We start from the raw sequence: 26,285 nt of genomic DNA, 5'->3' as shown, positions 1-26,285 counted from the left end.
AGACAGATTACACAGAACTGGAAATGAGAACAGGAAGGGGATTGTATCGGTACTCGGAAGATTTCTGAGGAACTGGTGGTCAGGCTGCAAACTTTCGTGAAAAGAACATAAGAGTATTGACCAGAGAAGGCCACCAGAACGTATTTCAGATTAACTGAATGGTATATTGCACACCTGAATATATCACTGTGTCTCTGTGGATAGATTTTGCCCAAATGATGGAATCCAATGGCATCAATCAATCAATCAATCACTTTTATTTATACAGCACTTTTAACAATACAGATTGTGTCGAAGCACTGAACAGTATCAAATAGAAGAATAGATTCATAATAATGTATAATGACAAGATTAAACACTTAATTTTTTATTCAATGTTCTCTGTAATGAAATCAACAATAATCGCTAGAAGTTAAGTGTCCCCAACTAAGCAAACCAGAGGCGACGGTGGCAAGGAATGGAGAAAAAACCCTTGGGAGAAACCAGACTCAGGCATGTAGGTCTTTTAAATCTAGCGTCCCATAATTTAACAATCTGTAGGGTATCAGAGAGAATCAGACATCAATTCGATCTGAACACTGAAAAATGAGGAGCTGAAATTCCACAAAGAGGCCCAGGACCGGACAACAACGCCATAAATCTGCCCACGATACCATGATCAAAGCAGATCTTCTTTCACAAACCAGCAACATTACCACAAAAAAACAACACTTATTGATCATCCCAACTCAGGAAGGAGTTCTGGAGCAGAAGTTAAAGACACAGAGCATCACGAGCATCACACGATATAAACCCACAGGCTAAAGACCCGGTTGCCTCCTCCAGACTGAATTCCTCATGAGACCTTTTATCTAGGGATTGTCACGTATCTGGATTCTTGTTGTTGTTTTCATGTCCCACGTGCTCTGTGATCTACTTTCTGTCTTATTGTGTTCAGGTGTTTTGAGTTAATTAAGTCGTTTAGTTTGTGTGACATTTCTCGATGGTATTTTATATTAAATGTTTACCATGAAATAGGTCACCTATTTCATGGTAAACACCAGAGGAAAAAATCACATTTTTAAAAATCATTTTGATGATGGTTTGTAATACAGAAATGATTTTATGAATCATTTGCTACGGTTATGGTTAGCATCTCCGTGGCTGCTGCTGTGATAGACAAAAGATGACGCACCATTTTAAGCCCTGGAGGCTTGGAGGAGAAGAACATCCACGCGCCTTTTTATTTCCCTCCTCTCCAGTCAGAAGATGGCGCTAACAAGTGTTTTAACACCATTAAACATCAGATGAAGAAGATTAGGTTCACTGAGCTCTTTTTTGCTCGTGATGCTGGTTTGAAGTAAACAGGAATATCTGGAGGAGAATCATCTGAACTGATCTTCTGCTGTGAAGATGATGTTTATTAAAGAGGAGAGTGAGGAGGACACGAGTGAACCAGAAACATGGAGAATAAAACACGAGGAACAGGGAGGTTAGTGTTTATTCTCAGTACATTCACAGATCCAAATGTAAAAACAGGACCTTAACTGCTATTAAAAACGTTGAATCAATGTGGACACATGTCTGAATCTACACAAAGCAGATGTATGTATTAGACTTTATTAAAATATAAAACTTCTGTGAGAGCGTTTTAGATAGAATTTGTTTGGGTAGAAGTATTTTTAAATGAAGTCCTATAGAACTGTGGTTATTCTCAACCATGTGAAGGTCTCAGTACGCTATTATTTTTTTTTCATTTAGTGCATTTCGCTGAAAATCAGTAACAGTTTTGTAGCAGGTTTGCAAACAGACTTTCACTGTAAGATATAGATGTAAACTTGTTTTTGTTCTATTTCGATAACATTATTAACAATCTTCAAGAACATGTCAACTTATTCTAACCCTACCAGTCTACTAATACTCTAACACTATAATGGAAGGGACCATCAAAATAAAGTCAAACCGGGATTTCTGATTTGTCATTTATTCAAAATAAGACGGATTTTACTTGTCCCATTTGTGTGTGTATCGGTTAATAAAACCAGGACCAAACTCAACATAACTCCTGATATAAGGTTATTTATATTGTTTATATTGTGATTAATCGGGTTGTGTTTAATATCGTGTAACAGTACCGATATCACCCCCGCTTTTATAGCGCCCTGTGTGTTTTACTTTCGCTTTAAATTTGCATCACCAAGCAATTGTTTGCTTTTAGTTCGTTTGAGTTTTTCCCTCCGTCCCTCACTTTTAAATAGCCTACTTTTAAAAAGAAGCATGCGAATATTACTTTCACGGCAATTCAACGTCAAAATACAATGTAGAACATTTTATTAACAAAAAATACACCATGCTATAGCTATGCCTAATAGGAAATAACAAATAAAAACATGTATGCTTTGAACCGAACACTAAAATATATATGTATTTTTATTATTATAAAAAAATCTAAACAACGGTTAAATTATATACTGAAACCGATCAACGAAAAATCCCAGTTTACCTGGACACTTAGAACCTTCGTTTTAGTTTACATTTAATTACAGTTAATTAATTTGCATTCATTAACATATATCAGTTACATTTTCTCCTGTTGGTTTTGATGAAAGCATTTGAGAGTGCAGAGAGTGCTGCATACATTCATGTGATGGGAATACATCTAGTTCATCTAGACAGCTGTTGTGGTAAAAAACATGTTTAACATAATGCTTGCTATGCAAATATCTCAGCAGACGCCATCTTCGAACAGACAGCTCAAATCAGAGTATAAAATGGATATTTAATTATATGTGTTAATTAGATGTGCAACAGCATTCAAGTACTCGAGTGTTCGGTTCAAAGCGTAGACCTGAGAAGAGAAAGAAGCATGAATATTTCTAACAGAAGGACAGCATTTAACGATCTCGGTTCACGCCGTGTCTAACGCCCTTCAGCCGTAATTTCTTCAGGATACAGCACGTCTTCTCGATATTGCTTGCATAACAAAAAGACACCATCTGTAGTATTACTTTATCTAAAATTGGGTTAACCGTGAGCTTACATATCCCTTATATAAAGCTTGAAGCATCAGAATCGGTATCGGCCGATCAGCATGAAGAGATTAAAAACAAAGTCAAAAACCTTTAAAACAAAGTCCTTTAAGACTTATTGCATCTGCTGATATCTGCAGGTTCTCTGTAGACAGATGTAAATTCATGCAGATTAGACGCATGCTTTTAAATCGATTTAACTGAAAGGCTAGCCCCTTGAGATGTGACGTTTCATTTCAAGGGGGTCTTAAATGCATGCACACACAAATGACAACCTTTGTAGCTGTTTTGTTTTGATTTTTAATGTTTAAAATGTTTAATTTGCTTGTTTTCTATGCTGGTTCACTAACCCGCTTTGTCTGTTTTCTTAATTGAAGTTTTCCTTGCCGAAATCGTGTAGCGTTTCCTTGCAGAATGACATCAGCATCTACTGGCCTGTCATAATAGTGCTTTTAGTCATTTTTCTGGATCTCTGTTATTCCTTTATTTTCCTAATTTTCCCATTGATTTTCATCGTTTTGATGATTTCATTTTAGGCCTCATGAAAGTGAAAGAAGAAGGACAAGATCTGAACGAGGTGGAGGAGGAACATCAGGATGTCAGTGGAGAAACTACTGAGGTCAAAAGGCCTTTCAGCTGCTCTCGGTGTGGAAAGGTGTACAAACATAAAAGAAGCCTTAATAAACACATGAGAATTCATAGCGAGAAAAGCCATTCGTCTGCTCTCAGTGCGGAAACACGTTCAAGCGTAGAGGAGGCTTCATGAAACACATGAGAATTCATGGCGAGAAAAGGCCATTCGTCTGCTCTCAGTGCGGAAAAGCTTTCACGTGTAACAAAAACCTTAAAGATCACTTGTTAATTCACGCCGGGATAAAACCTTTCAGCTGCTCTGAGTGCGGGAAGAGATTTACGCAAAAAGTGCATCTTGAGAATCATCTGGTAACTCACTCTTCAGAGAAGCCTTTCAGCTGCTCTCGGTGGAAGCACTTTCACTCGTAAAGCGAGCTTTCATCAGCACATGTTAATTCATAATGAAATAAAGCCTTTCGGCTGCTCTCAGTGTGAAAAGAGTTTCACGCAGAAAGTACACCTTGACAATCATTTAGTGACACACTCCTCAGAAAAGCCTTTCAGCTGCTCTCAGTGCGGGAAGAGTTTCACACGCAAAGCTAGTCTTGAGAAGCACGTGTTGATTCACGCCGGGATAAAGCCCTTCAGCTGCTCGGAGTGTGGGAAGAGTTTCGTATGTAAAGAAATCCTGAGGAATCACATGGTAGTTCATACTGGGATAAAACCTTTCAGCTGCTCTCAGTGTGGAAAGACTTTCACGCAGAAAGGACACCTTAAGGATCATCTGGTAACTCACTCTTCGGAAAACCCTTTCACTTGCTCTCAGTGCGGGAAGAGTTTCACGTGTAAAGGATACCTTAAGACTCACATGTTAATTCATGCTGAAATAAAGCCTTTTACCTGCTCTCAGTGTGGGAAGGGTTTCATATGCAGAGGAAACCTGAGGAATCACATGGTAGTTCATACCGGGAACAGGCCTTTCAGCTGCTCTGACTGTGGAAAGAGCTTTACACAGAAAGGACACCTTAAAGTTCATGCTGCCAAAACACATTTATTTTTAAACAAGTGATTTCTTTCCTCTGACGACTGAAACTTGCGCACCGTGTAGGGCTGGATGTTGTTAAAGGTGACCTATTTCATGGTAAACATTTAATATAAAATACCATCGAGAAATGCTCCCTCGTGATACTTCTTCTGGAGGTGCAACTGGATATCTTCACAATAACTAAATGGCTTCCTGATTCTCAGACGATTAATTTTGTTTTCAACACGCATCTTCACATACCAAATCATTTTACCTCATGTTATAAATGATATCACTGCTCTTTCTTATTATTTCATGCTATGTTCAGTTGTCTTACTCACACGACGGAAGGTTAAAGCTTTTTACAAACCGTTATCCGTTACTGAGAGAACATCCTATTTACAATTTCCTGTGAAGCTTTCAATTGCCTAATAAATGATATTTACTGCACGCGTGAATGACACTGCTGCTTTGTCTGTTAGGAACTCTTGATTGAGTCTGATGTATGAATGTTTTGTTGTTTTAGATATAATTGTTGGATAATCTGTCATTGATGACATCCTCGTTTTTTTAAGCCTACCTGAAAATAGTTTAAAGGTGCCATTGAATGCATTGAAATGGATGGATAGGCTAAGCAACCAGTTGAGGATAATCAGGAGTGTTAAAATAGGCTCATTCTCCAAGTCCCCCAGAGTTAATAAGATGAGTTTTACGTTTTTGAATCTCCGGGTCTGGTGATAGATCTTTCTCAGCATAGATCATTGGATCTGATTAGAGCAGTAGCCTTGCGCTCAATAATAACCAAAGAGTTTCAAGTTGTTTCCTATTTAAAACGTGACCCTTCTGTAATTATATTGTTTACTAAGACAAGCAGAATATTAAAAGTGTTTAAAATCTGGCTCCTCCTACAATAATTACATAATCAGCGAAGCTCCTCCCACAGAAATGTATCAATAAATCCATCAGGAAGAGCTGAAATCATCAGAGATCGGTAAAGAGGACAGCGAGAAGATCTCACGAGCTACAGAATCAAACACACAGAAGATACTGAAGAACAAACAGGGCGGTGTCTGTTTCATTCTTCATTAATAATATGCAGGTGGTTGTAGAGCTTGAATAGATTTTAATTTGTTGTAACATGAAAAACCTTTACCTGGACAGGGGTTAAATACTGTGAAGACACCAAAAGATTAAAATCTTTATGACTCCATGCAATTTTGTTTGCCCTTATATAAGTATTACAGACAAAACTGTACTAAACTAAAACTAAAAGGTGCAGATTTTTCTATTTTGAAAGTCAAAGATGCTCATAGTTGATGCCAAATCTGTCAAATATTTGACTAATAACTTATCCTCACTCCCAAATACACATATGGAAAATTAAACATTTATATTTTGTTAATATAACTGACCCTTTTAAAGGCCAGTGGAGACTCATGATAAGTGCGGGTGTAAGATATCCAGGGTTAGACTTACTTTACAATTTGGATCATATTTATAAGATGCCATGAGTCCTGATAATTTGAAATTATTATTTTTTCATTTCTGAAAGGCTGTCAAATTATAATGCAACGCCCCATTTATTTTCCCCGCTGTATTTGGTGTGCGCGGTGAAGAATATTTGATTTAATATTTTGATCTTTCTTGGTTTTCTTCCCTGACGTGATGTATGCTGGAAAACGAAAGTAAAACATCAAAGAGCTCGTCTTCTCACAGAGTGAGTAACCCATTCTCGAGTCATCGATGTCAACCGGTTCAGCACCAGGTCGTGGACAGCGCCTGGAAACGTCGCGCGTAAGAAGGTTTGCTTTAATCATCCGGGGAACACGCCTAGAACAGCTACACCTCGACTTGAGGCACACCTTTAGAGTCTCCGTAGAGCGCTAAGAGACAACGTTATCGGAAACGTATGATCTCCCTCTTCAGTCTCCAGTCCAGCGGGTGGCGCTTAAAACACTTACTGTTTACCATTAAACCTCAGAGGAAGAAGTTCAGTTTCACCTCGCTCTGTTGTTTTGTCATGATGATGCGTTAAAAAAAATACCGTTTTTGATCAGGTCAGTTAATACCTCTAATAATCTCAACTTCAAGTCTTGATGCAAGCAGGAGTATCATCTGAGCTGAGATCTGCTGCTGTGAAGATTGTGTTTACTGAAGGGGAGGGTGAAGAGAACATGAAAGAACCAAAACCCTGGAGAATAAAACGAGAGGAACGAGGAGGTTGGTGTTAATCCCTTTTAATCCAGCCAATGGACGTTCAGTTAGTTTAGATATTAATCCAGCCGTACAAATCAACAAGATGTGCATTCAAAGAACTGAATTAGCCAGATCCGGATTAGGGGGATAACATCATCCTGGATGTGTGATTTGATCTCGGGTGTAATAAGCGATGCTCGAAGGATAAGCCCCTGAAGATGCCATACTTCTGATGGAGAGCGCGCCAAGTCTCGATCAGAGGCGCGTTTCCCAAAAGCATCGCGAGCTTGTATCGAACTCTATTAGTGACGACGAACCTTGCGACCAATCTTCACCTCAGATGAATTGACCTACACGTGATACGGGGCAGACATGCGCAGTGAAAACCAACCGTGCATCGCTTTTGTTTGTTCAGTGATTGATTGTTGCCTTCATTCATTCATTCATTCAGACGCAGGCCTGTGGATTAAAATATTAATTCTGTACATAAAATGCACATTCGTGTACATAAAAATAAATTTGTGATTTCAACGTGATCTCATGATGATTGTTGTGCATTTTACAAAATGTTGTTTAATAAAATGTCAATTTAATTACGTTTTACAGGTATTTGCGTTTTATAGACAATATAAAGGTGGCGGGTTTGGGTTGAGGGGCTAAAATTAAAAGGCTTATTGATGAAATGATAGAAATTCATATATGCTATATAAATAGTATAATTTAAAAAAGTGTATGGTTGTTTTCCTGCATATTTCGGCCAATTGCGTCTTATATTTTATATAAAACGGGTAGTTTCGGGGTTAGGTTCAGGGGTCTCAAAAATTAAAATCCAGGGACATATAATTGATATATATTAAAAAATGGTTACACTGTTATATCTACATTTATCTGCTTTCTATGAGTGATTAGAAATTAACAATTGTTTACTTTTATTTTAGAGCATATTGAAGAAAATGAGGAAAATGAATTGAGTGACGTTGAGGAGAAAAATCATGCGAAACCTGAGAAAAACCTTTGAGTTTGTCTCAAATGAAACAGAAAGATTTAACGAAAGCGGCAAACAAGAAATCTTTCACCTGCACCCAGTGTGGAAAGAGTTTCACGCGCAAAAACAAGTCTCGAAGCGCCACATGAGAGTTCATACCGGAGAGAAACCGTTTCGCTTGTGATCAGTGCGGGAAGACTTTTCACGCAGTCGTCGCACCGTAAGGTTCACATGAACATGCACACCGGGAGAAACCGCATGCGAGTGTTCACACTGCGACAAGAGATTCAGTCGGTCAGGAGACCTGAAAACACACGAGACGATCCACACGGAGAGAAACTGTACTCGTGCGATCGATGCGACAAAACATTTTGAGGCCTTCAAACCTGAGAGCACACCTGACGGTTCACACAAAGGAGAAGCCGCATTCGTGTCACTCCTGTGGAAAGACTTTTCGTGTCTACAGAATTTGAAGGTGCATCAGAAAAGCGCACGCTGGTGTGAAAGAGTACATGTGCTTTGAGTGCGAGAAGAGCGTTTACTTCGGCAAACAGTTTAAAGCTGCACCGAGGATCCACACCGAGAGAAACCGTACACTGTGTTCCCACTGCGACAAGAGATTCAGCCTGTCGTCAAATCTGAAAACGCACGAGAGGATCCACACGGAGAGAAACCCTACGAGTGTTCACACTGCGACCTGAGATTCAGTCTGTCAGCGACTCTGAAATCACACGAGGATCCACACCGGAGAGAAACCGTATCAGTGCGCTGAATGTGGGAAGCGTTTTAATCAGTCCTCTTCTTTACACAGACATACCAAAAGCAATCACAGTAGGTAGATCGTCTTCAGATGAGCGTCCTCAACAAACAATGCATTAAATCGATAAAATATCTGGATAAATCTGTCCAAACCAGACATTACAAGTTTGTCATCTTCATCGGGAGCTTCGACTCTTGAGGTTCAGATCAACACAAAAATGTTCCTCCCCAAAGAACAATGTCAGGAAGTTAAGTCTTATATTTCATTTTGCTTCTTGATATAATATACTTTTGCTTTCTTAGGAGTTTTTATATTATGATCAAAAGTCCACTTGTTTATTGCAGAAAGATCGTCTTTTCAGCCTGGTGCAATAAATCGCTTTCTCTTATGTTAAAGAATTAGTTCACCCCAAATAAAAATTCTTTCATTAATTACTCATCCTTGCGTCTTTCCAAACCTGTAAGACCTTCTCTAAGTTCATCTTCAGAACACAAATTAAGATATTAATGATGAAATCTGAGAGATACCTGACCCTCCATAGACAAGAAACACAACCGAAATGTTCAGAAACGTCGATTGAACGCTGGTGAAAAAAAATTCATGTGACATTAGTAGTAGCTCAACTTGCAATCCTACAACCGATTACTCAACCGTTCATAAATCATAGATCTGGCTTAAAAGCAAGAGCGTTTAATAATGGATTCCAGTGCAGTTTGCAAACATTTCCAATTTGGAAGAACAACACTCAACACTGGCATCTGTCGATTTTTTGAGCACGGTCTCATGAAAATGTGTTGAAATTGCACCCCAAACAAAACCCTGAGGTATTGATATGCAAAAATGGACTTTGGTGTTCATATGAGACAAACATGTTTGGCGTGTATCTGATACACAGTTTTTGGATACATATGATACATATCTACCCCTCAAACCCTGACCCTGCCTGCCATGTAGCATACATTTTGGCGTATCACTACCATGAGTTTTCATTTTATTTGCTGTACTATTTATGCACACTAAATCTACCAATAACATTTTAACCAGTAACAAATAACATTGGGTACAGAAATCAATATGTATAATGTTGGTTGGTTAACTTCATTTATCACATAAATACAGTCAAATTGGGCTAATTGCTAGTTTTGCTGCTATAATTCAGGAAACCGTTCATTTTTAACATGTGATGTGTAATGTTGTCAGACATGTTTTTTTTCCATCTGAAATGAGCTACCATTTATATTTGGAAATGATTCATATAATGCATCATCAATCAAGGAAAACATGCACAGCCCTTGTGTTTGTCTTGTGCAGAATGAGAAGGATAACCTGCACCTTTCACCAAGAAGTCTTGTCTGCATATGGCTAAAAAACGTATGTTTACAGCGAATGCACCAATAAATGTAGTTTTATATGTAATATTTAGTTTTAATCATGTGAGCGAACATCAAAAAAGATCACGCAACAGAAACGTGCTCGCCGTTGAGTAACTTGTGCATTGGTTTACTCATATCTGACCAAACAGTGATGTCTGTGACAAAGGGAGGTATATTCACTCGACGAGCTTGTGCTCAATCCACTCTAGAACTTTTAACTAGTACTGGAGCTCAGTATCGGGCAATCCTGCTAATAACCTACGCCTAAATGTAATGTACTTTGTATTTTCTGTAGTACTTAAAGTTTACAGTCTCATGAGAATATCTTGTCGCTTCACAGAAGACGGGGTCAAAATTGTTGTTTAGCGTTCTACTATTAAGAGATTTTAAACAAAGTGTGCTCTAGACTTTTTATTAAGACCCTAAAGAATCACATCAACTTGTAGAAAACTGGCATCCAATGTAACCTTTAACCTGAGAGTCTCAAGGTGTCCAAACTGAGCGCTAGTGAAAGTCTTTTTCACGAAGAGTGAGTTACCAAATGTTTCTTAAGTTTTCCTTTGTGTATAAAAGTCTTTCCCAACCTAGAGCAGGTGAAAGGCCTTTTCCCAGCGTGAATTAACATATGATTCTTCAGGTTTCCTTTACATATGAAACTCTTTCCACACTGATCGCAAGAGAAGGGCTTTATTTCAGAGTGCAGAAACATGTGAGTCTTGAGGTATCCTTTGCTCATGAAACTCTTCCTGCACTGAGAGCAGCTGAAGGGCTTTTCTGAAGAGTGAGTTACCAAATGATTCTCAAGATTGCCTTTCTGCGTGAAACTCTTTCCACAATCAGGGCAGCCGAAAGGCTTTTTCCCAGCGTGAATTAACATGTGCTTCGAAGGCTTTCTTACTGAGTGAAAGTGTTTCGCACTGAGAGCAGCTGAAAGGTTTTTCTGAAGAGTGAGTTACTAAATGATTCTCAAGATGTACTTTCTGCGTGAAACTCTTTCCACACTGAGAGCAGCTGAAAGGTTTTATCCCAGCGTGAATTAACATGTGATCTTTAAGGTTTTTGTTACACGTGAAAGCTTTTCCACACTGAGAGCAGCTAAAAGGCTTTTGGAAATTTCTGCAAATCGCTGATTTTTCTCCATTGGCATCATGATCCTTCTCCTCCACATCACTCAGACTTTCTTCTTTTAGGCCTAAAATTAAATCATTAAAACTATGAAAATTCAATTTGTGTACAGATGAAAACAATGGATGGATATTTACTGCTGATCACAGAACGAGCTTTACTGGCAAAATGTGCATGACATTCACGATTAATTGAGTTTGGTTAGTTGTGCAGCCCTAATTGAGAGCTCCAGCAATCAGGATTTGTTCTTTGATCCCTTTCTGTAATGCACACACACACACACACACACACACACAAATACAAATACATTCTGACTGAAAGGTTCACAGATAGTCAATAAAGATGATTAAAAAATAAACAACAACCTTCATGTTCCTCCTGTTTTATTCTCCTGGGTTCAGACTGCTCGTGTTTTATTCTCCATGTTTCTGGTTCTCTCATGTTCTCCCTCACTCTCTTCTTTAACAAACATCATCTTCACAGCAGCAGATGATTCTCTCCAGATATTCCTGGTTGCTTCAAAACTCAGTCACGACTATCGTTGACCTCACCCAAAAACTGTATTTCGCTATTTACAGAAACCTCACCACAAAATATCAGAGAGCACAGTGAAACTAATCTTCTTCCTCTGAGGTTTAAAGGTGATTGATAAACAAATGCATGTGTTTTAGCGCCACCCTCTGGACTGGAGACGGAAGAGGAGAGAATCTCCACAAATAAACGAAAGATAATTATAGACTCGATTGGTATTTGATCAACACCAACAGTCTTAGTGAGGATTGGTAGACAAACGTGTATGAATATGATATGAAATTAAATTTGCATGCAGAAGAGAAAATTTGTAACTATGTAAAGGTTGCAAGTTAAGAAACTAAGAAACTGTATTTTATTGTTACTCTTAGGATGAGCGGGCTATCTGGTAAAATGGGATAAATAAGATTGTAGCATGATATCTTCTTACATTTTTACAGAAACATTACACATCCAGTAAAAAATAACATAAAAAACGTTATATTTTATAAGTTGTGCTCCTTTAGAGTGGACTACCAGTTGAAATTTTATAACCTGCTTACACATCTGAGCGGATGTTAAACTTTATAATTAAAATAATATTATGTGACAGGGATCAACACTATGGTCTCAGAGTGAAACCCTTTTTTCCCTTTTCCAGTAGAACTACTTGAATGTCTCTGTTTATGTTAACATTCGATTGTATATTTAGAAATTTCAGTATTGGCTCTGATTACTTTCATGTGACTAATCGAGCTATTACCTCTATGAAAATAGTGTGTCAATAATGTAAAACAAGTAGAATAAATCAATTTTCAGTTAGAGATATTTCAATATTGAATTCAGTGATGCCATTTTCCAGCTTGGTTCAATTTAAATAGTACCCCTATCAAATGAAACACTATAGAAAGCAGACAGGAGCCAAAAGTCCATCGATGATCTAATGGAGAATAGATTTTTGTTTTTTAAATATAACTTTTCCCCAAGGTTATTACTCATTGCAGGGTCATAATAACATAATAATAATTATTATTAATAAGTGTCTCTGACTGAGCAAGCCAGAGGCGACGGTGGTAAGGAACCAAAACCTTGTCTGTGACAGAATGGAGAAAAAAAAAACATTGGGAGAAACCAGGCTCAGCTGGGGACCTGTTCTCCTCATTAACAGTTACACTTTTGGAGACAGAGACAACTATTACACTCTACAGAAATGAGATGGACACATTTATTTCAGTATGTTTCAACAATTGTGAAGTAACACATTTGATCTGTCAAAAGTGAGAGACATCAAAAGAGAAGAGATGGGTTTTTGAGCATAAATTGTATTTACTTGATGATATAAAGGCAAAGGGTTCCTTTGTTGTTGTTGTTAAGTAACTTAAGCTGATCCCTTCAGTCTCCAGTCCAGCGGGTGGCGCTAAATACATGCGGTTCTTTGCCAAACACCATTAAACCTCAGAAGAAGAAGAAGACCAGTCTCACCGTGTGCTCTCTTTTCTATGTAGGATGACGTAATACAAGCTAATAGAAATGTTTTTTTAATAAATACATATATATATATTTTTGGAATCTCGCCAATAAATACCCATGATATTTTCATCCTCAAAGTCGTGACGAAGTTTTGAAGCAAGCAGGAATAGGAGGAGAATCATCTTCTGCTGTGAAGATGGTGTTTGTTAAAGAGGAGAGTGAGGAGAACATGAGAGAACCAGAAACATGGAGAATAAAACAAGAGGAACCAGAAATATTGAGAATAAAACAAGAGGAACCAGAAAGATGGAGAATAAAACACGAGGAACAAGGAGGTTGGTGTCTATTTTTGTTTGTCTTTAATGACTTTTTGTGGTAACAAAGCTTTAGAAATAAAAACAGTGGTTGTTTTTAAGAGTGTGGGAGCACTGATATTTGGAGTCTTTGATTATTATATCACTACAAAAAAGCTCTGCAATTGACTGAGTGACATTACTGGTGGGTTATCAATCTGGTCTGTGGAGAAACACTGGGTTTCTTTATTTTAGAGCCATACAAAATCAAAGATGAGTATATGTGTTTTTACAGTAGAGGCCATAAAAGTGATGAAAATAGTACATTTGTGGTTTATTGGTTGTAAATTATAGATTATATCACTTTTTCTAATTTTCATTTCAGCATGATAAATACTAAAATTAATAACTTTATTGATATGTTTTATTATTTTGTGAGAAAAAAAAAATGACCGGAAGGGTGACTTCCTAAATACTACTTTCAATCACTTCTAAGTTCACTTCAGGTGCAGAAAACTTATTTTCTGTCATTAGAAGCTACAAACAGACCTTAATATAAAAAAAACCACGACTTTGCAGTTTTCGATTTGTGTGTAAAGAACAGAAAACTTCTAGAAAGGCTAATTTGTTTTGTTACTCAGCATTCTGGCAAGATAAAATGCTTAATCTTAGTAAATTTTATGAATAATACGTGTTGCTATAAGTCGCCTGCTTCTGCCCCTAACTTGACTTCCGGTGAAGCGTCCCAATAGAATCAATAACAACATCTAAGTCCTTCTAGAGTAGATCATTTAGAGTAGACAACCAAATACACACTTGATTACCTAAATTACATATTTCCTGTATTTCACGTTTTTTTTTCTTATTTTAAGAACTTACAGCAGAACACATTGGCACAATATGTTTAACAAACTACTTTACATTTAACCAACCAATTACATGGAATTATTTACACTGGAAAGTTTTCTGCGAGGTCTTGGCAAAAAACATTGCAGTTCGTATCAAGAACATGATGCATGATGGGATACGCTTATCACTGTAAAAAGTGATGTCTACTTAACCAAATGTTAGCTTTTTCCATGTCACAGCTGATTCTTAATTATTTATTTTAGGGCTGATGAAAGTGAAGGAAGAAAGACAAGATCTAGATGAAGTGGAGGAGGAACATCACGATGTGGATGAAGAAAAGTCAGAGAGTTGCCGCGTTCAAATAACAGACGTCAAAAGGCCTTTCAGCTGCTCTCAGTGTGGATACCGTTACGGACAGAGAAGAAGCCTTATTAAACACATGAGAATTCATACGGGGGAAAAACCTTTCAGCTGCTCTCAATGCGGAAACACTTTCACGTGTAAGAAAAACCTGAAGAATCACATGTTAATTCACGCCGGGATAAAGCCTTTTACCTGCTCTCAGTGTGGGAAGAGTTTTACCAGGAAAAGTCAACTTAAGGATCACATGCATATCCACTCTTCAGAAAAACCTTTCAGCTGCTCTCAGTGCGGAAAGAGTTTCACGAGTAAAACAAACCTTAAGACTCACATGTTAATTCACGATGGAATAAAGCCTTTCAGCTGCTCTGAGTGTGGAAAGACTTTCACTCAGAAAGGACACCTTAAGGATCATCTGGTAACTCACTCTTCAGATAAGCCTTTCAGCTGCTCTCAGTGTGGAAGCACCTTCACTCGTCAAAGCGGACCTTAAGAAGCACATGTTAATTCATAACGGAATAAAGCCTTTTACCTGCTCTCAGTGTGGGAAGAGTTTCACACAGAAAGTAAGCCTGATGAAACACGCTTGAGAATTCACAGCAGGGAAAGCGTTATAGCTGCTCTCAGTGAAGAACGAACACCTTACGTATCACGTTAATTCATGCTGGAATAAAATGTTCACGTGCTGTCCGTGTGTATGGAGTTTACATTCATTCATTTTGCAGATGCTTTTATCTAAGTGACTTACAATTTACAAAGCTATAAAACAATGTAATATGTTCTGTTTACATACAACACACTAATAAATATACCATGTACGTTAAAATGTGCATATTCTTTTTCTGTACTTTTTCCCAGTTTTACCTAGCGCTGAAATCCAGCTGAGAACACGTGGGGCCGAATTGATTGCATCTGGGCCGGGCAGTATCATCCTTAAAACAACACGCCATCGTTTAATTGTGCAAAAACACGCTGAAATTGTATTTTCAAGTCAATTTTATTTATTCATTTATTACAGTTAATTTTTTTTTTCAATGTGTACATTAAATCATCTAATGTTTTAACATTTTGATATTTTATAAGCATACATGTGAAAAATATATATATATATTTAGTTTTTCTTACGTTTAAGGTATTGATGGTTCAGAAGCAGGAAACATATGTTTATAGTGACAATAAATGCAATATTAATTCAATGAAATAATGCCAAAGTATTCAGCTCATATTTCATGTATTTCATATAGATGTATCTGCATTGAAATGATCAAACAATAATAAACGCATCAAAATACATCTGTAAATATGTCATGATAACCAATAGACTTGTCTGGCATAATCAGCTAATGGACTATTATAACATTTAAACCCTTCCGTGAAAAATTGTATGTACAATAACTAGTTAAGTTAGAAAAGTACTATGTATTTGAATTATTTTAAAAATAATAATGGTCATTAAAGACCACCTGTCACGCTCTAAAAAGATATTACATTTAAAAATAGGCAGTACAGTATAAACATATTCCTGAAAGCTGTATGCAAATCTCCATAATATTATTATTGACATGAAGGCGAATCTTGGTGTAATCTGGCCGGTTATTCGTACATCACTGTTTCTTTGTGCTGCAGTTTCTTCCTCCTGCAAAATAATTAATCACAAAAGCATTGACTGAGCTCCTATGATTGCAGAACATCAACGCTTCACGTGAATCATCTGAAAACTCACCAGCTCTTCTCTCACAGACGATCTGAAGAAGAATCACAGTAGGAGCAGCAAACACTGCAAACTCTGCAATAATCACAATCACTGCAGGAAAGATGTGAAAAGAGAGGAAGATGAGGTTGAAGTCAGGGTTGCAAAGCTATGAATGATTATGTATTGAAATAGTATCAATTATGTATATGCATGTATTTCCCTAGAAGCCCCTTTGTGGCCAGATAATGAAGGGGAGGATTTTGCTTCAGAGAGTCAAAGCTGGAAGAAATCTCTGGAGAAAAAAATTTACACACAGATACTGATTCTAGAAGACACCACTGGAGGATGGGTTTGAGGTAAGATTCACCATATTACAGAAACTTCATCTTTATACCAGTCAAGACCTCAAGTATATCGTTATCAGCTACAGATAACAGACTATGCATATCCAAAGCCACGGACTCCATCTCACCGACAAATCAGATTTAAAGATCTAATTATCAGATTACATGTGTAGATGAAAATAAGGCTTGTGAAAATAAGAGAGTGTGAGAGATGATGAACCTCGTGCAAGAGCTACTTCTGGAGTTTGTCTTGAAGTCGTCTCAGAGTTTGAGCTGCTGACTTGAATCTGTGTTGTTGAATCTGGAGCTGCGGAAGACGAACGTTCAGATCCATCCGAGAGTCTGGCAGGTCACTTTAAAATGTGTTTTGTTACATATTACAAAAATGCATGGTTTAAAATGATTTTGCAGTGTATTTTGTTAAATTAAAAAATTGTGTAACAATCTAAGTACATTGCAGTATTTAAGGTAAGGACCATCTAACATTGATGTCTTGTATTTATATACGTCTAGATAAAAAGGGTGGAGTGAATGCATTTATAATAATTATAGATGCATGAATAATGGTATGAGATTATAACATTTTGAACATAGCAATAGTAAATTATCGAATTTTTTTTAAATTATGAAACTAAATCTACCAGTAGGCGTGGAAAATCCCTGTTTTAATTAAAGAGTTATTTAAAGATTTAATTTATTCAAAAGTAATTGGGTCATTCTCTCAGCTGATTCGTTCAAAACGTGGTCAAATGTTGCTTGCAGACCTATGACCCTTAATTCTAGCAAATTTATTTTGAAGATGGTGGTTATTTGCATTATGTGCAATAGCAATAGATGCTACTTAACCACAGATGTTTTACACTAAATGTAAAATAGCTATTAATTTTATGTACACTATGTAGAAAAAGTAGAATTTACTGCCGTCATGCTAACATTCAGAAAAACAGCACTGTCCTTCCTTGACTGATATTGCTCAACGTATAACTCTGACAACCGTTGGAGATCCAAGTGCAAGCTTTATCGGAGCACAGCATGGTCAAACAGTCAAAGTTCAAACACCAGCAAACAGTAATATCCAGCGTAATGCAAAACAAGTAATGGTCAGGGCAGGCAGCAAAGAATCACAAAACACAAGAGGGCAATCCAAAAAGTAACAAGGCAAAACCATACTTTCGTCTCCTGTTTGGCTCTGACCCAGCAGAAGAAGCAGAGAGAGAGCTAGATGTAACGCTAATTCAATTATTTTGTATTTCATTTCTCCCCGACCCTGGCTGCGTCATAATACTGTAGAACATTAACATGTTCCACTCAACCGTGTTTACTTTGGTAGTAGGTGAGGGCATTCTATGCCACACTTATATAGACAGAACACTTGTAGTAAGGCTAAAAGCTTATTTAATTGACTTAAGTGATGCTTATGCTTGCAGCTGTCTTTAAAGTTGATTTTGTGCTGTGGACTGGACTCTGCTGTCATTGAAACTGCTTGAGCTACAACAATCATATTTTATTTAGTAAACAAAATAACACTAAACTAGCATGTCTAATAGATACTCTTCATAACTGAAGTTAAGTGACGTGTGGAATGTGTTCTGCATTTGTTATGATTATTATGCCGCAGAACCTTTTTAGTATTGTGATACCCACTTTTGGCGTGTAAAACCTGTAAACATATTTACTCCCACAAACTTTGAAAGCAGCAATAACAGCATTTACCTGTTCTCTGCAGTGTTGTGTTCTTGTCAATTAATTTTTTGGTTTCTTAGCCCAAATTCTCTTTTTCACTTGAAATACGACATCTGGAAGTATCACGGTGAGATAGCCCTAATGTTTTCAGGGACACGTTGAGGGTTTGGTTCCTTTGTTCAAGTGAGCACTGATTATTTACTCCCCATTGATTAATGAGCTTGTTTCTCACCTGATCTCCTGACAGTGAATGTGACTGAGGTCTTGACTTGATCTCTGTGAGTAACTTCACATCTCCACTCTCTGTTGAGATCTTCATTCAGGAGTGTTGTATTCAGACTGATGATACAGTGATCTGATGAGAATAATATCTGATCTCTGAGTCTGATCTCTTCAGTTTAACACCAGCCTGATTCACCCAGAACACCTCAATTCTCTCAGATCTGATCAATCATCACAAGAGACTCTAGTAAATGAATACAGCTGACAGAAGAGTCACAGAGTCTCCACTGATATCAGTCTGTGAGGATGATGAAGACACTGGAAACATAAAATATCACACTCTTCAGTCATCATAAGAGTTTAAATGAAGAATTTCAAATTGATCGTATAATCATGAACTTACCCTGAAGAACATGCAGATAAACATGAGCATCAGCTCCATGTTCTTGTTCATTCACATATTGTCTGCAGTTGTAAGTCCAGAATCTTCTTCTGTGATGTTCTTGATGTTCAGAGAGCAGTCAGACCCCAGACTCAGTCTCTCATGTCTCTCTGTGTCTTTCTTCTTTATTCCTAAGCGATCAGTTCAACTCCCCTTCTGAATGTCTGTTATAATAGATCCATGTAGTTGATGCCACAGTCATGAAGAGCATTATTACAGGTCAGGCGGACATTTTCACAGAACTGATGAACACATGATCATCCACTCCACTGATACCTGAAACACAATATGAGTGATCATGTAAGGGAAGCAGGTAGATTTAACTCCTATGAAACTGATCTCAGAATCTCAGCTGTTGATACAAATCTTCAGTGATTAATTGATTAATCTGCAACAAACCTATTTATAGACATTAATATCCAAAACAGTAAAAACTGTTTATTTCATAGTAACAAGATCGGCAGTTTAGACTCTTCTCAATGCCCTTTATATATTGGGTCTCCAGTGTACTTTCCTTTCAGCATCATCTTCGTTTTAAGGCCTCATATAATTTGGTTCCAGATATAATGGAATTTCCAAAATGGCTCCAGAATAAAGTTGTTAAATCTGTGGTCAAAAATAAACTTAATTTAGCTTATTTATGTTGCTGCTTTTAAAAGAGGAATGTCAGACAACAAATAATGTTGAAACCAGACATGTATTTCATGTTTCCTTTTGTTAAAAACAACTGCATTGAACATGCTTGCATCTGAGTGACATACATTTTTTTTCCAGAGTCTGTATAACTCAAGAAGTATCTAAAGACACTCCAATATGACTTTAGTTTCTTGTTGTTAATAAACCTTTCTTTTTGAAATCTTAATTTTAAAGGCCCTACATTGTTCGATCTCAGATTTATGGGGATCTCAATGAGACTTTTCAGTGGTGAGAAAACCAATCGTTAGTCACTTTGTAATCAGCTGATACTGATTTAATTTAAAGAACTATGTCTAATTAAGAAATATTGTTTTAAGGAAATTAGAATAGTATCATTGTTTCCTCTGTCAAAACATTTGCTTAAAAGTGTTAAAAGTGGACTGAAATGGTCCAAGTAGAGGCACATTTCCCTTGCTCTATGTCACTCTTTACAAAGATTACTGAAGCCTGCAGATTTGACACAAAATAACAATGTTAAGGCCTTTCTGAAGTCAGTTTTAACCCAAATTTAATATTTTGCCACATGTATCCATCTTCTAAAAAGAAATATTAGTAAAATAAAAAAATGTGAAGAGATATTTGGTTGATTTGATACGAAAATGACCCAAAGGGAAAGTCTTGGTTCTGGTCACATTATCATTGTCTGATTCCCTCTAACATGCTAGCAGTTATGTTCTGTATTAATGTCTGAAGCTTCATAAATAAACGCCACGTGACAGTGGTCTCATGTCAATGAGTTCTCAAATTAAAAACAGTATTTATTTTTACTGAGCTCTTTAAAGGAGTTCAAAAAGCGTGTAGAAATGTGCTTACCTGTGAGAAGTGAAGAGAGAAAGATGAGTCCCAGCAGACACAGATCACACTTATCAGACATCTTCTCTGGACGTCTTTCCAGATCCTCAGCAGCTTCTACAGTGGAGATCTTGACACTGACACAGAATTAACCTGCTTAAAGAAAGGAGAACTACCAACAGACTTTGTTCCCATCAGTCTATTCTGGGTTCAGTGATCTCTGATTTATTTTCATCAGTTTTCACGGGTTTTAAACCTCCAACGGTGGAATCACAGCTCCGAAAAAAACACAGAGAAACATGTCATGTCACACTTAGCACAAACCTGACCTCCTCGAGCCACCTGCCTGGATTAAGACTATTAGAAAGTTTCCACCAAGAATATATGGACTTAAACAGAGCTTAGAAGGAGCCAATAAAGACTTGTCTTCTTCAGACTGAAAAGACTGATTGGTAAATACAAAATAAATCAGATTTCACACACAAAAATGATCTAATAAACCCAATAATAGTAAACTAAATGGTAACACTTTGCTTGATGGCCTCTGAGAGGTGAATCATGGGCTGATGCGTACAAGCTTTAACAGAGTTTACTCATATTTACTGCTCAGCCGAAGATAGTGGTGGAAAGACTCCCACAGCCAACACACACACACACACACACTAACACACACAATGCATGATGATTATGATCTAATAGAACTTCTGTGAGCAGTATACTCCGCAATGTTTGTAGGAGCACAACCATCATGCCGACATTTCCCACCATTCTCAATTAAACTTTTTTTCTACTCAGAAACTAGCTTCTACCTACTCTTGCTCGTTGGGCAGTTTAGCTGAGAACAACTTGGTAGTCAAGCACAGACTTCTTCAGTTCAAATTAAAATTTTATTTGTCACATACATACATACATGATGCGACATGCAGTGAAATGTTTTTACAACCCCGTCCAGCGTCGGAAAAGAAAACAAAATATATATCTATATATAAATATAAAATATAAAAATATATATATACAAAGTGTACAAAGTATAAAAGGTAAAAATGAAATAAAGTATAAAATATAAAATATAAGTATAAAATATGGCACACGCATTTCAAAGGTAAAAAGATTAAATAAGTATAAAATATAAAATATAAAGTGGCTGTGTGGATGTCAATGTAAAAAGTGACTAGTGCAATTTTGTCAGTGTAATTGTCCAATTGTAAGTGGGTATCTGGGAAGAGGGGTGAACATAGGGAATCCTGTGATTCGGTGCTGGGTGTTCTCTGGTTCAGACTCCGAAATAGCCTGTGGAAGAAGCTCCTCCTCTGTTTCCTCTCTGTGTTTGCCTTCAGGACGGCAAAGCACTTTCCTGGAACGCAGCAGAAAAAAAAGAGTCCATTGTTGGGATGGCTGGGGTCTTCCACGATCTTCCTGGCCCTGAGTACAGCACACCGGGCTTGTTGTAGATGTGCTGCAGTACAGGGAGCTCAGTGCGGATGGTGCACTAGCCATGACCGCACCACCTTCTGAAGAGCTACGCCTGTCCTGCATGGTGCTGTTCTCAATCCAGGAGGTGATGTTTCCCATCAGGACACTCGGGATGGTGCAGGTGTAAAAGTTCCTCTGAGCACCTGAGATGGGAGTCTGAAGTCTCTTAAGCACATCAGATGGAATAGGCAGCTGCCAGGCCTTCTTCACCAGGGTGTTGATGTGACAGGACCAAGACAGGTCCTGCATGATGTGAAATACCCAGGTACTCGAAAACTGTCCACTCACTCCACTGGGGTCCCGTTGGGATCGTGGATCCGGATGGTAGAGCGCACCTGCGCCGCATGCTGAGTTCACTATTAACTCCTTTGTTTTGCTGACGTTCAGGAGCAGATTGTTCTCCTGAGCACCCATCTCTCCAGGTTGTTGATCTCCTGAAGGTGGCCATCTCATCGTTGTTGGAGATCAAGCCCACCCACTGACAGTGTCAGCTCAGCAAATTTAATGATGGTGGTGGAAGTCGTAGTGGCCACCACAGTCATGTGTGTGCAGCGGGAGTACAGCAGGGGCTCAGGGACACAACCCTGAGGGGCTCCAGTGCTGAGGGTGAGGGGAGGATGAGGTATGTTTTGCCCATCCGTATGGCTTGTGGTCTGTCGGTCAGGGCGTTGGTGATCCAGTGAGCGCAGGGATGGGCTGAGTCCCAGGACCTCCAACCCGAGGTGAGCGTGGGAGGAACTATGGGTGTTGAAGCAGCTGAACTATAGTCCACTAACAGCATTTTCTACATAGTTCCCTTTTCTAAAATCCAGGTGGCCTGTGGTTGTGCCAGAGGAGGGAGTGTGATGGCATCCTCCATGGGCCAGTTCTAGGAGTAGGCAAACTGTAGTGATCCGAGTGTGTCCGTAGTGATGAGGTGATGAAGTCTCTGGCGAGTCTCAGCACTTCTACATCACTACTCGACGTCAGAGCTAGCAGGGCAGTAATCAATTCAGGCAAGATGGTTGAGGTTTCTTCGGCACAGGAACAATGATGGACTCTTTGAAACACGAGGGACTGTAAACTGTTTCAGGGAGAGATTAAATATCTCAGTCATCACTGAAATGGTGAGCGTGATTTCCTCTCCGGCTCTCTCGGCATGCATGCTGTTCATCATACCGCTAGTGGCGCTGGCGTGATTGGCCTGCAGCCTCGAAACGAGCATGAAGTTATTATTTCGTTTGCCAGAGAAGCATCCACTCTTCACTCTGGAGGTTGGCGTTTATAGTCTGTGATGTTTTCTCCAGTTTCTGCCACGGGCTCTAGAGTCACTGTGTTGAAACTGTGACTCCTAGTTTCCTCCCGTAGCGTCTCTTTGCCTCCTTTACCGCTCACCTTTGCTGTCGATACGGCCTTGTATTGGTCATATCCCGGTGACTATCCCATGTTATGGGGCTCAAGGCGGGATCTCAAAAAGAGTCACGGATAGTTTTATCTACCCGCGGCTGGTTGGGAAGCGTCCTGATGATGGTTTCTCTACCGTGTCATCCTGTCGTTTCGATGAATCCCACCACCTTCCGTGAACACGTTGGCGATCCTCGGAGCTACACTGAGCATGGCCCCAGTCTGGGCGTCGTCAAAAGCGTCCTGCCGCGACCACCGAATGGTCAGACCAGCGTGACACCTCCTCTGTACCGGGCTTCCTGTTTCTGGCCTCTGTTGTTTTGTAAACAAGCCAGTTCCACAGATAGTCTGTGGTCTCGATTGCAAGCAGTGGGCTGTAATTTTTGCCAGCTGTCTCTGAGGTGAAGAGTGATCCCAGTGTCCCCCAGCCCTGGTGATGGCAATTTGCTGGTGAAAGTTCGGCGGTCGTGGCAGAGTTTGTTAAAATCCCCAGCACAATGAGTGCGCGTCCCGGTGCTGTGTCTGGTGTGTTGTGAGGTGATCGTGTAAAGTCCCATATTGCAGTGTCCATGTCCACTTGAGGGTGGAATGTGGCTGACTATGACGAGCTGAATTCCTGTGCCAGAGATAGAAGGGCGACATTTGATGGTCAGAAGTTCCAGGTTTGGCGTTATGCAGGAGCATGAGAGAGGAACTTCAGCTATATATCTGTGATTATTCTCCTCAGACACACTCCCCTCCTTGTCTTCCCTGACCATTGTTCTCCATGTGGTAAGCAGAAAAACTCGGCCGGTTGTACGTGGTCAGTTACCGCTGGTTCAGCATGTCTCGGTAATGGAGAAAGGTTGCAGTCGAATGTCTCTCTGGAACTTGATCCACTTGCCCTAGGAGTCATCGAGCTTGTTCCAGAGACTGGACGTTGGCTAACAGTTACCAGAGTGAGGCCTTGGTGTGGCGTGCCTCAACCTGTTCTGGCGGCTGGCTCGTTTCCTCGTGGACGCCGGTGCGATTACATCCTTTTGTCTTGACAGATCTCGCTCAGCCAACATGGGTCGGGTTTAAAAACTACGAAGAATTAGATTGCATTGTACACCAATAGATAAAGTATTGGATCTATTTAGTATTAATATCTTATATAAAAAATAGCGCAGAAGAGTCCAGAGAGTTTCTTAAGCCCACTGTCAAAGTAATAATACATTACATCACTTCCTCAGAAGAAAACATTCAAACTCAAACAAAACAGAAGATTTGTATAATATATACATCTAACTATAACTATTATGAATTACTCAAGATTCTTGGCTATATTTTTTTTCCTTTCCAAACTACAATAACATAAATAAAGGGTTAGCACACATTCTGTGTAAACTTCAGTCAATGATGCATTTAACACTAACAGTGAGTATTCCAGCATCATTAACTTCCACAAGGTGTCTTTCACCACACCTTTCCCTGACTACAGACAAGAACTATTTGGGGTTTCACTACTCTTCCCCGCCTAGTGACATGCTGTCCTGCTGGCAGTGATTGCCCCTTGGAGAAATTCCTCATGCGTTGATTGAGAGGCAAAATAAGTGCTGTGACTGCCCTGGTTTATTTTTATGTCACTAAATGCCTCTGGCATTTCAATTCAAAGTTCGTTGTCAGGCCTATAGCGGGCCTCATTTGCTTTTCTCTACTCTTTTCTGAAGATGCTGAATGTTCACGACGGGTACTCCTTACTTCCCAGTGTGCAGGATCTTGTGGGCACAATGTGGTCTCACTGACACCAGGAGACCACTTGAAATGTCAGGATATGGTTGCATCCTTACTTCCTCTCCAGGACTGGTAGGTCGGGGACCGCGCCTTTTGCGATGTGGTACTTTTGCTGGATATGCTGCTTTCATCCAGACTGACGTTTCACTTTGAAAGGTCGCCAGACGGTAGGTGTAGTAACGCTGCCAGAAGCAGCGAGCGGGTTGCGAGCGAGTCTGCCCGTGTAAAGCTGTGTGCTGGTGATGGGAGGTTGCTCCACTATCTGCAAACCTCAAAATGAAATATCGTCCTGGATAACAAAAGCATCAAGTACTATTACGACGCAAAACGAGTGTCCCAGGACCTCCGTCGAAGAAAATGAGATGCAACCATATCTGGACATTTCCTGGTGTCATAGTGAATTTTGATGGCTGCTCCAGGCTGTGTTGAACTGTGGAAAATGAAATACCCGTCATAACATTTATCTTCGTAAAAATCTGGCAAAAGCAAATGAGAGCACGTCCATGCTGAGCAACGAACTTTGGACACAATAGAGGCCGTTGGCACAAGCTGGGGGCAGCTCGCGCTATTTGCCTCAATCTGCGTGAAGGCCTTTCTTCTGTGCCAAAAAACAAGCTCACTGCGGCGTGTGCTGGCGTGGTGGCTCTCCAAAAAATGAACTTCTGTCTGGTCAGAAAGGTGTAGTAAGCACCTTGTGAAGTAATGATGCTGGGAATGATGCATTGATGATGTTAAATACATCATTGACAAGTTACACAGGAGTATTCTTTAATTCACATTTATGTTATTGTAGTTTGAAAATAACAGTCAAGTGACATTCATAATAATTATATGAATATTGTATATGCATATACAGTATTTTGTTGAGATTTGATATTTTCTTCTGAGAAAGAGAGATATATGTATTGTCATTTTGAGGTGTGGCTGAAAACTCTGAGCTCTGCGCTATTTTCTTTGTAAGATAGCTATCTTAAATATGACCGAGCCACTCTTGTCGGTGTACAACTCGCCTACTACTTGATTAACCGGTTGCCAGCTGGCGAATCTGTCGAGAACAAAAAGAATGTGTTACCGTCCGCGAAGAAGAAGCTGAGGCTTGTAATCTGAGCTGGAGATTGGTACTGCGCTTGCAGCGGCTCCCCACACAGTGTCCTGTTAATAACGTCGATCTCTGAAAACAAGCTCATTGTTTCTCGAACTGAATCAATTCAGAAAGGCTGACCAGTTTTCTAACTTCTCTTCACCGAACATGGCGAGCAGCGTCACGGTTCCGCAT

The 26,285-nt window shown here is 39.1% G+C and overlaps 1 pseudogene; it reads left to right on the top strand.

Moving 5' to 3' along the window:
* Nucleotides 1–13,030: 13,030 nt before the first annotated feature.
* LOC122333136 lies at nt 13,031–15,116 on the top strand (annotated as a pseudogene).
* Nucleotides 15,117–26,285: the final 11,169 nt, after the last annotated feature.

Source organism: Puntigrus tetrazona, unplaced genomic scaffold (genome assembly GCF_018831695.1).
Source record: "Puntigrus tetrazona isolate hp1 unplaced genomic scaffold, ASM1883169v1 S000000181, whole genome shotgun sequence".
NCBI lineage: Eukaryota > Metazoa > Chordata > Actinopteri > Cypriniformes > Cyprinidae > Puntigrus > Puntigrus tetrazona.
Note: the sequence above shows the minus strand (reverse complement) of the source record. Positions and strands in the feature narration are given on the sequence as shown.